At 35.5% G+C, this 16,378-nt stretch overlaps 1 protein-coding gene across 1 annotated transcript in view; it reads right to left on the reverse strand.

The window, feature by feature from the left end:
- The window catches only part of DNAH9 (dynein axonemal heavy chain 9), a 3,419,770-nt gene that overhangs the window by 1,565,502 nt on the left and 1,837,890 nt on the right, over nucleotides 1-16,378 (reverse strand). The gene's annotated exons all lie outside the window — the stretch shown is intronic.

Genomic DNA, 16,378 nt, shown 5'->3' on the forward strand with positions numbered 1-16,378 from the left:
TTCATATATACATAAAATTATCAGACAAGAAACTTTTTACAATGTAGATTCATACTGGAATTATTTCACCTCTATTAATGGGGACCCACCAACTCAACAAGATAAACAATATATATTGGAATCTGCTTACAGAACTACATCTTCCATTGTCTGGAGACTTTATACATGGAAATTTTTACATAGATCTTTTTATACACCTTTGATGATGAATAAAATTAATAATAAAGATAATCTATGTAAGAGATGTAATGTAGAAATTAATGCTGACTGGGCTCATATGTTTTATGACTGTATGAAGTTGAAAGAATACTGGAAGTCAATTAATGAATTTTTGCAGGCTCTTTTTACAGATAATTTCATTATTTCTAAGTCTCTTATATTATTCAACACACCTGTACCTCAATGTGTTAAAAAGATTAAGCTTCCCTTGTTATGGTCTATCCTAGCAGTGGCTAGGAAAATAATAACTAGAAATTGGATTTCAGATACACCTCCTTCGTTCAATGAATTTAAAAATGTTATGAATATAATGTGTCATATGGAAATAAGCACAATTAGAATGAGAACAACTAGAAAAACATCACATTTTATTGTATGGGATAATTTACAAAATTTGTTAAAACAATTCTAATTTCAATAGCACAGTATTTTAGTTTAATTAATTGATCTGATTGTAGTGGATGTCTTTGTAAATACTTTAGTTGTTTTGTTGAATATTATAATAATACCTAATTTTAATTATTTGTATAAAATTGTTATGATATTTCCCTTATATGTTAAAACAATAAACTTGTTTTGAAAAAAAATATATATTTACATTGATTACACTTGCCACACTTCCTAGTACCTTTTGATATTTGCTTTGTCATTTGTTTTCTAGAATGTCCCTGATCATGATTGTTATATTCAAGAAGTTTCTTCATGTTGTTTCCCATTTTATATACCACCCCAGGTCGATTTCCCACCACTTTACCTATACTGGGGTCAGAATTCACTACAAACCAAAACCTATTAACAATTTCCGTAATCTTGTCTGACATCGGACTATATGTTAGTATAAAAGATTTTTGGTGTGTATTGCTGTCAATACCCCCAAAGGTAGAATTAAATTCCTTCTTGTCAAACAAACCTGAACCTAACAGGGGTTTGTATTTCAAACCCCATTCACTTAATACATATTTTCCTATATTTTCCAACATAGTTAATGGATAATTCCTATCTTTGAACAAGTTAGTAATATATTTAATTTCTTCATGCATGTCCTGTGCGTTAGAGGTCATACGAGCAGCACAAATGCATTGCCCCTTAAAAATGTTCTGTTTCATTTTTATGGGATGGAAACTGTCATATGTTAAATAATCATTGGAGAAGGTTTTTTTCCTGTGTATTCTGGACTGTAAGCTGTCATTGTGTACGTATATATAGGTGTCTAAATATACCAAACCCTTGTTGTTCATGTTATACGTAAATTTCAAGAATTTACTACTGTTGTTCAAAAATTCAATGAAAGTGTCCAGTTCTTCTTTCGATCCTTCCCATAATATATATATATATATATATCATCCAGAAATCTTGAATAATGAAGGATTTTGCTATAATGCGTGCTTGGGAATAAACTTGTTTCTTCCCAATCAACCATGACAAGATTGGCAAATATGGGTGCACATGCAGCTCCCATTGCTACACCTCTTGTCTGTTTAAAATATTCTCCTTCAAAATATATAAAATTGTTGTCCAGGACTATATTCATAAACTCCATTATAAGGCATATTTCATCCCATGCTAGTTTTGCATATTTTCTTATACTGTTACAAAATGCGTCAAGTCCTTCATTTTTGGGAATACTAGAAAATAAATCAATCACATCAATTGTGACAAAAAGATGTTCCTTCTTCCAATTGTGGACAGGATATTTGCTTAAAAATTCCCATGAATCTTTCACCATATAAGGGATGTTGTTGTAAATTGACTTAAGAATGATATCTATATATTTCCCTATGTAGTATGTTTTGGAATATTTCCCTGACACAATGGGTCTGAAAGGAGGGTCAGATGTACTTTTATGTATTTTGGGTATCCCTATGAAGTTAGCCATGATAGGAGCCTTTACTTTCAAGTAGTCATATACAGTGTTAGAAATTCTTCCATCAATCAGAAATTCTTCCAGATAGGAATCTATCCTACAATGTAAGATATTCACTTCATTGATTGAAATAGTTTCGTAGTTTCCAGAATCATGAAGTATGTTGTACATCTTCATGATGTATTGCAATTTGTCATATACGACCACCCCACCACCTTTATCAGGTTTCATAACTCTGATCGTGGAATTAAGTGTTAAAGCATCCAATGTGTTTCTCTCCTGATCAGTTAAGTTGTTGTTGACCTCGTAAGCTTCCCTATTATGGTGTAAAGAATAAATTTCTTTAGCTACAATTTTCTCATAAACATCAACTCTAGGGTGGTATGGGGGTATAAAGGAACTTTTCTTTCTAAAATCACCCTCTTGCTTCTGACTATCATTCCCTACTTGATTGAAGTTGTTGTTGGATACTGGTTTGTTGTTAAAAAATATACCCAGATTCATTTTCCTTGTGAATTTCTTCAACTCACATAAACAATCAACCAAATTGAATCTGGGAGTGGGGATAAACTTCATACCTTTTGCTAACAACTTGAAATGACTGTGATTGATTTCCAAACTCGAAAAGTTGTAAATTTTGAAGTTGTCAAAAGAATGTATGTTATCCTCCACTAATATAACATTTTTATCATTGATCTCCTTCCCCTTGGGAGAATCCCGGAATGAACACGATCCTATTAATACTTGTTCCACTCTCTTTTCTCCTCCCAGTTCCTTTTGTGATTGTATTTTCTCCCATACCATCCCTGTTGCTTCCATTCCTGTTTCCAATATGGTGGATTCTGTATGTTTGGTTCCCTGTAAAAATGGTGTACATCAGAATTGAATTCCGTACTACCATCCACATTTTTATGTACATACTGATTGTTCCTTTCCTGTAACTTGTTCCTATGCCTTTCGAACCATATATATGCTTCCCCTTTTTTATATTGTTCAATATCTCTACATAATTTTTTCTTTTTTCTTTCCTTTATATTAGTTACCCACTTCTCAGCAAACTTAAACTGTTTGCAATACAATTGTTACCATTCTTTAAACAATAAATCATTAGCAATTTTTATATCCAGTGCCTCTGCTTCCTGGATCAAACCACTTAATTTAGCATCATTGAGTTCAATAAGCATGTTTAAAAATTTTAGACCACATTCATCAAAAAATTTGTTAAAAGTAGATATAGAATTTTCATTCAAAACAATACCCATTGGTTTTTTGAAAAAATCTTAAACCCTGTGGTATAACATTCAATTCAACGCATTTCTGTAAGTAAACATTGTCCATTTTTAGTCCATTGATTTGTTTTAACATTTTACCCAAGGTAAAAATCATTTCTTTTAAACTACCCCCTGGTTTGTTAGAAAAAACCTTGTTCGTTGGAATGCTGTTTTCAGTTTCCATGTGATAGCAAGCATTCAAAAATTTGTTCAAACATTGTCCCTTGTTAGATTCATTAACCATGTCAACTTTGTAAGAGGCGTTATCCTTGTTTTGAACTGTGTTCACTGTTACTGACGAGTACGTTTTCAATGGAGGCAGCCGTTTGGGTTTAGTCCCTATACGTGTTGCCTCTTCATCTATGTCATAAACTGAAAAATCAAACGATAGGTCAGGTAAATTAATCCTACTGTTATTGTAGGATTCAGTTATGTTTAAGTCAGTACGCTTTCCCTTGTTCGTCCCACACAACATTGCACCTTGACCGTTAGGTATATTGAAACTCCCTTCAGAAATATTACGTTCCCTAGATCTATTTACTAAATTGTCATCCTCATAGTTATCACAAGTAAAATTGAGACTATTGTTTGCAGTACCTTGTTTGTCATCAAGTGATTTGGTTATCACATTTGTTGAAGTCAATTTCCCGGCAGAAGTGCCGTTGATAACTTGGCGCTCGTTGTTTCCTTTACTGTCCGTGGCGAGATCCATACCCTGAAGTCCTTTTATTGCATCCTTCGTACCTTCACTTCCTGATGAAACGATGCCCTTAAAAGATTCCCTGAAGAAAGCGAACAATTCATGGATTTCTCCCTTCAGGACAGCGATCTCGTCTCTCAGCTCCAATAGTTCCACCTTCACCTCCTGGCTATTTAAAAGTGAGTTCACGCCGGTTTCTACCTCGGAAGCCATGCAACAACTGAATTCAATGCTGAGTAGAATACAACTTAAATCCAATAATGGGCAACCTCGGTGAAATCAAAAGTCACTGATGCACCAAACGGAACACATTTATTGTGAAAAACAACACAAGAACCAAAAACAAAAAAGTTAAGCACTTTCACTCATAATCATGAACTTCATCAGAACAATTTCCACACAAACAATTCATTATTTAAATACTAAAAGTTGGCGCCAAAATGCAACTTATTCCCTTCCTTAAAGTGGTACCACAATTTTACTTACATATAATTAATCTCGATAAACTATCTAATAATAATATTCCCTTGCCTAACACTGCAAGGACCATTAAACCATAACCTGGCTTGAACATAATATATATTTACTTAGAATATGAATTTGTTTGTAAAATGTGTGTGTGATAATAAAAGCAATATATAAAAAAACAATATATAAAAAGTACAATATATAAGAAATACAATATATAAGAAACTGATTGTAACCCAAACTTTTCAACAATACCTATTTAATAATATCGTTCCCTAGTTTGTTAGATACAATAAGTAATAACACACATCTATTACATCTATCATGTAAGAGGTTTATATTTAGTTAGTATTATTAGGAAATGTATTTATATGGGTTACAATCAGTTTCTTATATATTGTATTTCTTATATATTGTACTTTTTATATATTGTTTTTTTATATATTGCGTTTATTATCACACACACTTTTTTACAAACAAATTCATATTGTAAGTAAATATATATTATGTTCAAGCCAGGTTATGGATTAATGGTCCTTGCAGTGTTAGACAAGGGAATATTATTATTAGATAGTTTATCGAGATTAATTATATGTAAGTAAAATTGTGGTACCACTTTAAGGAAGGGAATAAGTTCCATTTTGGCGCCAACTTTTAGTATTTAAATAATGAATTGTTTGTGTGGAAATTGTTCTGATGAAGCTCATGGTTATGAGTGAAAGCGCTTAACTTTTTTGTTTTTGGTTCTTGTGTTGTTTTTCACAATAAATGTGTTCCGTTTGGTGCATCAGTGACTGGCACGCCTTTTGATTTCACCGAGGTTGCCCATTATCGGATTTTTCTGATATAGTCTTTTTAATAAACAAGTAAACTAAAACAAAGGAAGAATAACATTTGAAACATACAAGTGTAAGCATACCACGTATTTCACAAAGGTTTTATTAGTACTACAGAATGGTGATAGTTTTGTGAAATCATTATAATGCTTTCCCGTGGCACTGAGTTTCCAGTGTAGGAGTCTTTTATGTTTTAAAGGAGTCAGTTATCCATTCTACAATATCTGAATTAGGAGTATGGTTTGCAGCACCCTACTTCTCTTCACCAAACCAGGTGAAGACAATTTAAAATAGTCATATCATTTCTTTATTGCTTGTTCCACAGAATGCATGTTCACTATTCCTCTGTGGTGTATATTCTTTTGCCTGGTGGCCCAAGTCTTGCCTGAAAATGTTTTTTTTTATCCAGAGCACTTACCCAGTTATCAAAGTATGAAAGAAAGACAGCATGCATAAATAAATAAACAAACTAGTCACTGATGAGCCAATCAAAACTGGGCTGGGAACTTCTAGGACTTTTAATCCTACGAAAAAGCTTGGTTCATATAGCGATGATGTGGATGCCTACCTGACAGCATTTGAGAGGTAAGCAGAGAGTGAGAACTGTCCCCAGAATGAGTTGGACAGAATGATGTTACTTCATCTGGCAGGTGAATAACTGAAGGCCTATATGGAATTGGCAGACACTGATGCATCCAATCACCAAAAAACTAAAGACAGAAATTTTGGCTACGGCTAAAGTTTCATCTCATAGCCATGCATATAGATTCTACAACTGGCCTTTCAATATAAATAGACAAGTAAGTTCACAATGATAGCAAATGCGTATTCTTAAATTGTGTTTAGAAACTGGTATGAGTCATGCAAACAGCATTTTAGAAATTCTGTCTGTAGATAGATTTAAATGGTCACTTCTTAGGAATTTAAGGAACTGGATAGCAAGAGTGATGCTACATCTTATAAAGAATTGTTTAAACAGAGAGGTTATTGCTTTCTGAAAAGTTTAAAATTGAACTGCCAGTACCAAAAACTAATAAATCCACTCCTCTCTTTCTTTCTCTCTCTCTCTCTCTCTCTCTATATATATATATATATATATAGAGAGAGAGAGAGAGATACATATATGGATAGATAGACATAGATATATGGATTTACAAAGAAACAAAAGGCATTAGCAAGTTGTGATTTGCCTTAAATGTGCTAGAAAGGGACACATAACTTAGAACTATCCAGTCAACAACAGTAATGTTATACATGCAAAGCCTGTTGATGCTAGTCAACCCATTATGAGACAATGTATGAAAGGATGCCCATAGGAAGCAACAATGATGATTGTTTAAGTAGCATAGCTGTAGAATTAGCTTTCTGACACTATCCTGTCATCGAGCATATCTAATGTAATATAATTGGGAAGGGGAAAGCGCTAAAAGGATAGTTTGATTCAGGAAGCATGATGCATTGGTTGAAACTCAACGTATTAATAAACAAAAAAAATGAAGTTATGTGGTACATGCAGGCAATGTCACAAGAACAAGATTCCTGATGTAAAAATACACTCTAAAGCAACCTCAAGGTTATGCTGCTAAATACTAGGAGTCTAAACCAGAAACTGCGCTCACTGGAAGCAATCCTCACCCTGGAAGATGCTGACATTCGTGCAGTCACTGAGACCTGGTTTAAGGCTGCTGAAAGCATCACAGCTATACCAGGTTACATTTCCTTCCACACATTCAGACCACAGACTGAAGGAGTGAGAACTAAAGGAAGTGATGCATCAATATTCATTAAAGATAAATACACGTCTGTATTGGTTAAACAGCAAGATTCTCTTGAATTACTTCAAGTGCAATTGACTGTAGGTAAGACCCCTCTTCAGGTCATTGCCAGCTGTAGGACCCCATCCGTGAATCAGGAAATCCACTCAGCCTTCTTGAATCTATTTGAGTCAATCAAGATACAACCAAACACTCTGGTTTTGAGTACTTTAATTACTCGTCCATAGACTGGGTAAATATGTGCTCTAACTCACTTGCCTAAAGGTTCCTGTACTTCTTTTAACTCCAATGCCCTGGAATAGCTGGCTGACACACCAGCAAGGGGATCAAACATCCTGGACCTGGTGCTCACCAACATGGGGGATTGCTGCACCACTCTCAGTGTGTGGCAATCCCTGGTGAGATCTGACCACAAATCAGTCTCACTAGTAGTAACTATAAGACAAGAGCTGACCTACCTTAGCAATAACTAGACTAAACAACTTCTCCAAGGCCAATTACAACCTCTTACCTGATGATATAATAGCTTCATAGCCTCTCCACTCACTGATGGAACAGACACCTATGCTGAGTTGTACACAAGTGCTTTACATGAGCACCTGTACAATTATATTGACTCTGCCATACCTGATAGAACCAAACCAGGACCTTCAAGGAAAAATAAACCTTCCTGATGGACAACTACCATTAATAGGCTATACAACAGGAGAAAGTTATTGCTGTTTAAGAGTAGGAAGGAATGGTCTCAGAACTGGAAACACTCCCTCCTCAACTTAAAAAAGCAAATAAGACTCCTACTGAAAGTCCTCCAAAGCTAACTATGGAGCCAAATTAGCTTCCCTAACTAAGGATAGTCACAAGGCATTCTTTAGTTACATCTGTAACCTCAAAGTTAAGGTCCAGATTTGCTTTGAACTTGTAGTTAATGGTACTACATATATAGAAACTGTGAATGTAGCAAACCTGCTGGCTGACCAGGTTCAAAACTTCACTCCCTTGTCCCTGCCACATATACCCCAAAGCATCCCTAACAACTGTCACCTGCCTAGTACGTCTGAGGAGCAGGTCTTAAATGCCCTTTCCAAGACCAAACACACAGCCTCTATGGGACCAGACATCATCCTGTGCTGTGTTCTACATTTATTTATTTTTATTTTTTATTTATTTTATATTTGTTGATGGGGATAGTCCGACTGGATGCATGTCCGTTTTCAGAGGAGGCCCTGGGAGAAAAGCTCCAAACATAGAGACAAAAAACATACATACATATTATGGGTTTTACAAAGTAACAGGGGAGAGAAGCTCCAATTGTGCAGATAAAAACGTACATCCCAAGCAACACATAAATAACAAGCAGATATTACAAGTGAGCATGGTGTGCCCCTCAAGAGGCATCCACATACACAGGTTAAAACAGGAATTAGCATCACCATTGAGCATGCTTTTCAATCACAGCCTAAGCACTTGCTTTGTCCCAGCAGAATAGAAAACAGCTACAGTCATCCCTTTGCACAAAGGGGGTCTATCCACAGACCCCGGGAACTACAGACCCATTAGCCTGACCAGTCTTATCTGCAAGGCCATGGAACGAATCATCATGGACCTTATTAACAAAGATATAGGAAATTTCTAAATGCTCGACCTCACCCAGTTTGGCTTTGTTAAGGGGAAATCGTGCCTGTTAAGCTTGGTGGACTTTGAGACAGTCACCAAAGCCCTAGACGAGGGCAAATGTGTGCATATGACCTACCTAGACTTAGCAAAGGCCTTTGACATAATCTCCCACTCAGGCATCATTGATAAACTCACCCAGGTGGGTATCAACCCATATATTGTGAGGTGGGTTGCAAATTGGCTCACCGATAGAACTCATACAGTCAAAATAGGGGACTCCACCTCCTCAAGCAGACCTGTAACCAGTGTTATTTCACAGGGATAGGTTCTGGGTCCCCTACTGTTAGGAATCTACTTCGCCAAGGTACAGGCTAAAACTAAAGGATTGTGGCTGACAAAGACTGCTGATCACTGCAAACTGGGAGCAATCATTGTAACCCCTAGCAATGTCAACATCCTGCAAGAAGGTCTCGCCTGGTGCCAAAGTCATGCTCTTAAACTCAATGCAAAAAATGCATCATCATCTCCTTTGGCAAGGATGATATTTCTGAAAACTGCAACATCAGTAGCAATACCCTCAGTACACAGTCAGTGGTGAGAGATCTGGGCATCATACCTCTCAACTGTACAGATTTTCTCAGAATGTTCAGATTTGTGTCTTACATTTTTGGTCCGTTTTTCATAAAATTGTGGCTTTCTGGCAAATTAGTGGCAAATCATTGAAGACTGAAATTGGAAAATAATGACAGACATTTGAGTTTTAGACTTCATACCCTTCAGAAAAGTCATGCTAATGCAAAACCTGCTATTCTATCAACTTTATAAGTTTGTAAGAGCAATATTTCAAAATTGTCCATATTTGTACCACTTTATTATGGCTTTGTGCAACCTCTAAGAGGTTGAGAGGTATGCTGGGCAGGCTGACACCAACCTTAACTTTTTTTTTCCAAAAATGTTTTTATTAATTTTATAACACAATAACTTAACAGCATGATAACAAGAAAAAAAACAAACTATATACAATGTCCATAACGAGTTAAAAAAAAAAAAATATATATATATATATATATATACACACACACACACACACACACATAGGAGAACACTTAATATTTAATTAGATGGTTTTGTCCAAGTAATTAAAGTCCTTGCTTTTATAGTAGCAATCTCATTCTTACAAATGTGTTTCACAAGATGAATGTACTATTTATTTTATTTATTTAAGTTTGATGACCGGGGAAGTCCACTGGGCCATAGAGAGCTTGTTTTCAGTGGAGGCCCGGAGAGAAAAGCTCCAATACATTACATTTTACATGTTACAATAGAAAACAATAGTTCAAACAGAAAGGTTAAACATTAAGTTATAAGACCTTAGTAGATTAACATTTAAAACATATAGTTACTAGCCCTCAATAGGTAAGGTGAACCTTGTGCATGGAGGAAGTATCAGTATATTTATTTGGAAAGTATAGTACATCAGATAGAAGAGAGAAGATCTGTCACTGGTAGGGAAGAGATTGAATTTGGGTGAGATATAAGCAATAGTAGATGGGAAATGGAGAAGATTACAGAGCAAGGTAGAAAAGAGAGGGGGTTTGAAAGGGATTATGTTGGCGTGTGACATGTGCATTCCCATTTGGAAGAAAGATGAGAGAATAGCTGAGATCTGAAATTGGTATGGTTTGGTAGGTTGCGTAGGTGGGAGGAGAGAGAGTTCCACTGTTTAGCTCATGAGTAGGACAGAAGTAGTTGGCCAGGAGGGTGTGATGGTTTGTGGACATAAAGGAGATTTTGGTTTTTGGATCTGAGTGGGCAGTTGGGAATATAGGGTTTTAAGGATGTAGCAAGAGAAGGGCAGTTGGTAGGTTTAAAGATAAGCTTGTGGGCAATGTTGAGTTGTAGGTAACTAAAATAGTTGGGTAGTTCAAGTCATTTAAGGGTCTAGAGAGAGTGGCAGTGGTGGGATGAGTTTTTTGAGTTGGTTGCAAATTTGCAGATTTTGTGGTAGCAAGATTTTAGTTTTGATGGTAAGCCAAGATGGACATTGGCGAACAGGGGGGCACCATACATAAGAGAGGGGAGAAGGAAGGTAGATGCAAGGGTTTTGTCTGGTTGAGGGAGTGAGGAAGCGGTTTTGCCTGTAGAGGAGACCTAGTTTTTGGTGAGTTTTCTTGAGTGAGGAGTGGATGTGGGTATCAAATTTTAGTTCTTCATCAATGATGATGCCTAGAAGCTTGGTGTTAGGAACAAGTTCAAAGGGAGTAATAAACTCAACTTTAAAGACAGACGTAGATTGGGATTTCCAATTTTTAGTACCATTTTCCTTACTATAGAGAGACTAGACCACAGTAAAAATGTTTGTTTTTTTAGGAATGACTTCAGGAACAGGAACACTGAAAAGGATAAGGGAGTCAGACATTATACAGTTGTCATTCCATAGAGCTTTACAAAGATATTTAAAGTCTAACCAAAATGGGGGAAATTATTTTGCAGTTAACAACCATATATATCCATTCAGCATCAGGGTGTCCACATCTCCAACATTTCATTTCATCTTTCTTGTACATTATTGCTAATCTGTGTGGACTGAAAAAACATTTATGTAAAACTTCGCTTGTGTATACAAACCAGAACAGGGAAGATGTGTATTCCTTCACCAACTGTAAACGTTTATTTTTATCTTTCTGAGAATACTTGTCTATTAATGTCACTTGAATAATTCCAAAAAGAAACATCTGTTTTTCTAAAATCATTTCTGAGAATGTTATAAATAACAGATATGTATGAAGTATTCTTGTGTGAGCTATTAATAATGGTTGAGATAAAATCCAAGATTTTTAAGTTACACTTAATGTATGCATCTAACAAGGGGACGAGCTTAGTAAGTATAAAATCCTTACAGGTTTGGTTGTCCAGCCAATTGCAATTTTGCAAACTATATCTGCCAATCAAATAGTCTGCAGAACTTATTTTATTAGCCAAGAGAAATTGATTACAATACAGCAGATCACCCTTCTTAAATTCTAACATTTTCTGAGTATCAAAAGATATAAAACATTCATTTGTGTTAGCAATAGGAAACATAATTATTAATAAATTCTTAATTAATTGATTAGAAAACATAAGCTTTTTAAACAACAGCAATATTTGGTTTATAAGAGGTGTGAGAACACATTTGGACCTTTCACTTTGTATGTATATTTTTAAAATCCATATCAACATGTTTGTATGTATTTGAGTATATGGTTCAAGCAATGCCTTATTACTATTAAGAAGTAAGGTTTCATCATACCTCCCAACTGTCCCAAATCACTCGTTTTTTACCGAGTTTTGGGGTCCAAATGATGGGGTGCCACGATTCCCAAGTGATACCCCATCATTTCCGATTTTTTGCTACTTTATTTTTACATTTTGCGCTGTTTTTGCTGACGTTATCACGTGCACGATGACGTCAGCGCCGTCGGTGCTACCAGCCTATTGGAATTTGCTCTGCACACATTTCCAGCTGGGCTGTTGAAGCGGGCTTGTTCAAATGCCAGCTGGCTTAAATGAAATGCTGCTGCTTTCATTCAAATGCATTCAGAACGAACGCAATGACATTATGTGGAATTGTGGAGCTTAGGAAGTCTTCTGGCAGAAACAAAATTCACATTATGTGGAGCGAGCAATGCTGCTTTCATTCAGATGCTTTTGGAATGAATGCAATGACATTGTGTGGAATTGTGGAGCTTAGGAGAAGGCTTCTGGCTGAAATGAAGTTTACATTATGTGGAGGGAGCCATTCAAATGCATTCAAAACGAACGCAACTTTCTGGCTGAAACGAAGTTCGGAACGACATTATGGCAATGTAAATGCTGCTGCTTTCATTCATTAAAGTGCGTGTGTGTGTGTGTGTGTGTGTGTGTGTGTGTGTGTGTGTGTGTGTGTGTGTGTGTGTGTGTGTGTGTGAGACCAGAGGGGATATGCTGGAGTACTTGCAGAAGCTGGGAAGCATTGATAAGATGGATGATTTACTGGTCACCTGGTACCATGCTGCCAAAAAAAGGTTGAGATGCAAACCGCTCTGGACAGTAAGTTACTATTTTCCTATTTATTGAATTTAACTCTATATTCTGCATGGGAAAATTTAGAAAATTATCAGAGAGCAGGAAGTCATGGCACAAGACATTATTTGTAGTCTAGTGCATGGTAGCGTTTCTTAAGTTTTTCTGTATGATAACAATTATACAGGAGTAAGAGGCATGCATTTAGATTGCAACATGAATGAGATTTGCAAGGTGTCCCATTAAGAAATTATTTGTAGTAAAAAAGAAGCATTAGTGCTACTGGTTTCAAAAGCTTTTCCAGCTAGAAGAATTTACATGAATGAATCTGTTAGTTTGCCGATTTTTTTCAGTACTAGTCAAGACTAGTTTTAGAGTAGATCCTGTGAGAAAAGCTCCAAGCAGTCAGTACTTTGTCATGTAGCAAAAGCTGTAAAACATGTATCCAACATAAATGATTAATAAAACAAGAACAAAGGTGTAAATAGCAGTAAATCATTCATCCTTTCATCTCCTGTACACTGTTTGAGGTTTGTGGGCAAACCAGATCCTGCCCTGCCAAGCAATGAGAATAAAGGTGGATTTTCTACTACTCTTCAAGATCAGACTCTATGAGGAACAATTCAGCTTTGCTCACCAATACTCTTTGAACTCCACAGTTGCTGTTTTCCATAGAAGATCTCTCCCTTTTTCATGTTTGTGTATCCTTGCAGTTGGTATATATAAGTTCAGACGGTGTGTGTGTGTAGACTTTTATGATGGAAATGATTTGAATTGGGCAGTTTTGTCATTACTTATTGTACAAGAAATATAATGTTCTAAGTTTATAAAATTACTATTTGAAATGTGTCCCTATTTTGGAGCTGTATTCCCCCATTATTGGCTTGTCTAGGTTTTTGTGCTAAGAGGTTGAGAACTATGGTGAGAGTGAGAACTGAATTCACTAAATGATAGCCATTTAAGTTTCAGTCTTTCTATCCTTCAGGAAATAAGTTGCTTATTTGGCATAGTGTTATGTTGCTCTGACTGTAGTGCACAGCGTCTGGGTTCAAAACTTGCCAGTGAAATACATGGTGGTAAACAACATTTTATTCTAGCAACTTTCCAAAATTATACAAGCAATGTTTAAAATGTGTCCCTGGTTTCTGGCCTCCCCCCCCCCCCCTCCCAAAAAAAAAAAATTGAAAATGAGTGCAAGAAGCTGTGCAAGATGCCTATGCCTTACACTAATGTCATTATATTTATAGATATATGTATATATATATATATATATATATATATATATATATTGTGTGTTTGTGTTTGTGTGTGTGTGTGTGTGTGTGTGTAAGTAGACTTTTATGATGGAAATGTTCTGAATTGGGCAGTTTTGTAATTATTGGTTCATGCATTTTGTTTCATTGCCTACTGAAAAATGTTCGAACAATACATTTAAAATGTGCTCTGTCCAACAAGTGTGCTGTATTATACAAGGAATATAATTTACTAAAGTCAGGAAAGTGTATCAAAGAACACATGTATGTTTCTTGTTTTGTGTGCAAGGGGCTAATGATTTGAAAACAGACAAAAGGTAATCTTTATCCACCACTGCCCAGATGCATTTTCTTTTGATGTGGTGTATGTTTCAATGCTATTTTAATGAATGTGAGTTTCAAGAGCAGAGAAGTTTTAATGCCAACTTGATTTTCATTGTGAGACAGTATTGCTTTGTTTAACAGAGCTCTACCGGTGTTTGTGCATTGTGCTATAAAGTGTAAAAATAAAATCCAAATCATTGTAGAAGTAAAGCAATATGCACACATTGGTGTTTATCGTAAATGGGATGAAATAGCCAGGTAATGGGACATTGGAATGGCTGCAGGGGAACTTTGGTGCCATATTTTGGTTCTCTGTTCTTCAGTTTGCATTTGAAAGTTGGTATCCCACAATTCCAGTGGTGTGGGCGGGGTTACATAATTATGTATGCAAATTTTATGTTAAACAGCGTACAGATTTGTACCTGTTTTTCATGGGCCTTGTCCAGATTTTTGATGTTTCCAGGTTGAGAGGTATGGGTTTCATGTATTTATTTCCAATATGATGTACAAGAAGTATTATTCCAAAGCAACACTGTGTTAATAAATGCAGAGTTTAAATAAAAATCAATAATTGTAAACACTATACCTCCTTCATCCCAGCTTGTGGTGTGCCAGAGAAGAGAAATTCTTGGGTTTTTGGGATACCAAAGGAAGTTGAGTAAAAAGTTATTAATTTTCTGCTTAATTTTGACAGGTGGGGGAATTATTAGAGCTTAGCCAATGAATAAGATTTTAGGTAATGGTATCATTTTGATTAAAGTTAGTCTGTCTTCAAATTTGAAGGAGAGCCTGTTCTGTCTATTAGACTAGTAATTGAGGTTATAAGTTGTTGTTAATTAGACACGAGTGATTTTTTTAATAGCTAGATTCAATAATGATACCTAGATCATTAATATCCGTGCCCTGCCAGTTTATGTCTCTTTTTGATCCAAGTTTCATAGTAACATTTGTATTCACTAGAAGTGCCTGAGTTTTGTTGTGATTGAATTTTAGATGAGATATTTGCAGAGAAGTCTAGATTATGTAATAGGTGATCTACTGAATTTTCAATAGCATTAAAATTTACTAGTAGGTCATCAGCAAACAGTTGTATCTTGCGGGATAATTTACCTGACACTTTATATCCTTACACACTGTCATTATTTCTAACATAATTTGCAAGAGGCTGAATAGCCAGAGCAAAGAGTAATGGGAAGGGGCACCCCCGTTTAGTACCTCAATATTTCGAATGGGCTAAATAGATAAGATCCAATCTTTACATAGGCTATGGACTTTTCTTGTAGTGTTTTAATTAATCCTATAAAGTTTGGGGAGAAATTGTATTTTTGCAGAACTTTAAACAGATATGGTCAACTTAGGGAGTTGAAAGCTTTATCCATATCAAGGCTTAAAATAGAAAGCTCATTTTTCCCTTGTTTCCTAAGTCTATTAAGGACAGTAATCTAATTATGTTGTCTTGTACCCTTCTGTTTTTGCAAAAACCAGTTTGGTCTTCATGAATTAATATTGAAAGAATATTAGTTGATCTGTCTGCTAAGATAGACATGAACATCTTGTAGTTAGTGTTAAGCAAAGAGATTGGCCTGTATGATGTGCAAAAGTTGGGCTCTTTATTTGGTTTTAAGATGGGAGAGATGATAGAATATTTCCATGAGGTAGGGATGTTTGTGTAGTTTTAACCTCTTGGAATGCACTGAGTAAGATTTTCAAGATGTTATCAGATAACAGTTTGTAAAATTACGAAATTAGACCATTCAGCCCTGGTGCCTTTTTTGTGTTAAGATTTTTTATTTGTTCCTTTAATTCTTTAAAGTAAAAGGGTTTATTTATTTGTTTCTTTAAAGTAAAAGGGTTTATCTAGTTTATTAATATTGTGTTTAGATATCTTCTTTTGAATGTTATTAGCAAGAAAGTTGTCTGTACTTTTATCACTTGTAGATGAGTTATTATTAATATTCTTGTAATCGTTTTTAAAACATAATAGGATATTTTTTAGACCTGTAACTTTGA

Source organism: Protopterus annectens, chromosome 4.part0, assembly GCF_019279795.1.
Source record: "Protopterus annectens isolate FY-2018-M chromosome 4.part0, PAN1.0, whole genome shotgun sequence".
In the NCBI taxonomy this organism is placed as follows: domain Eukaryota; kingdom Metazoa; phylum Chordata; order Ceratodontiformes; family Protopteridae; genus Protopterus; species Protopterus annectens.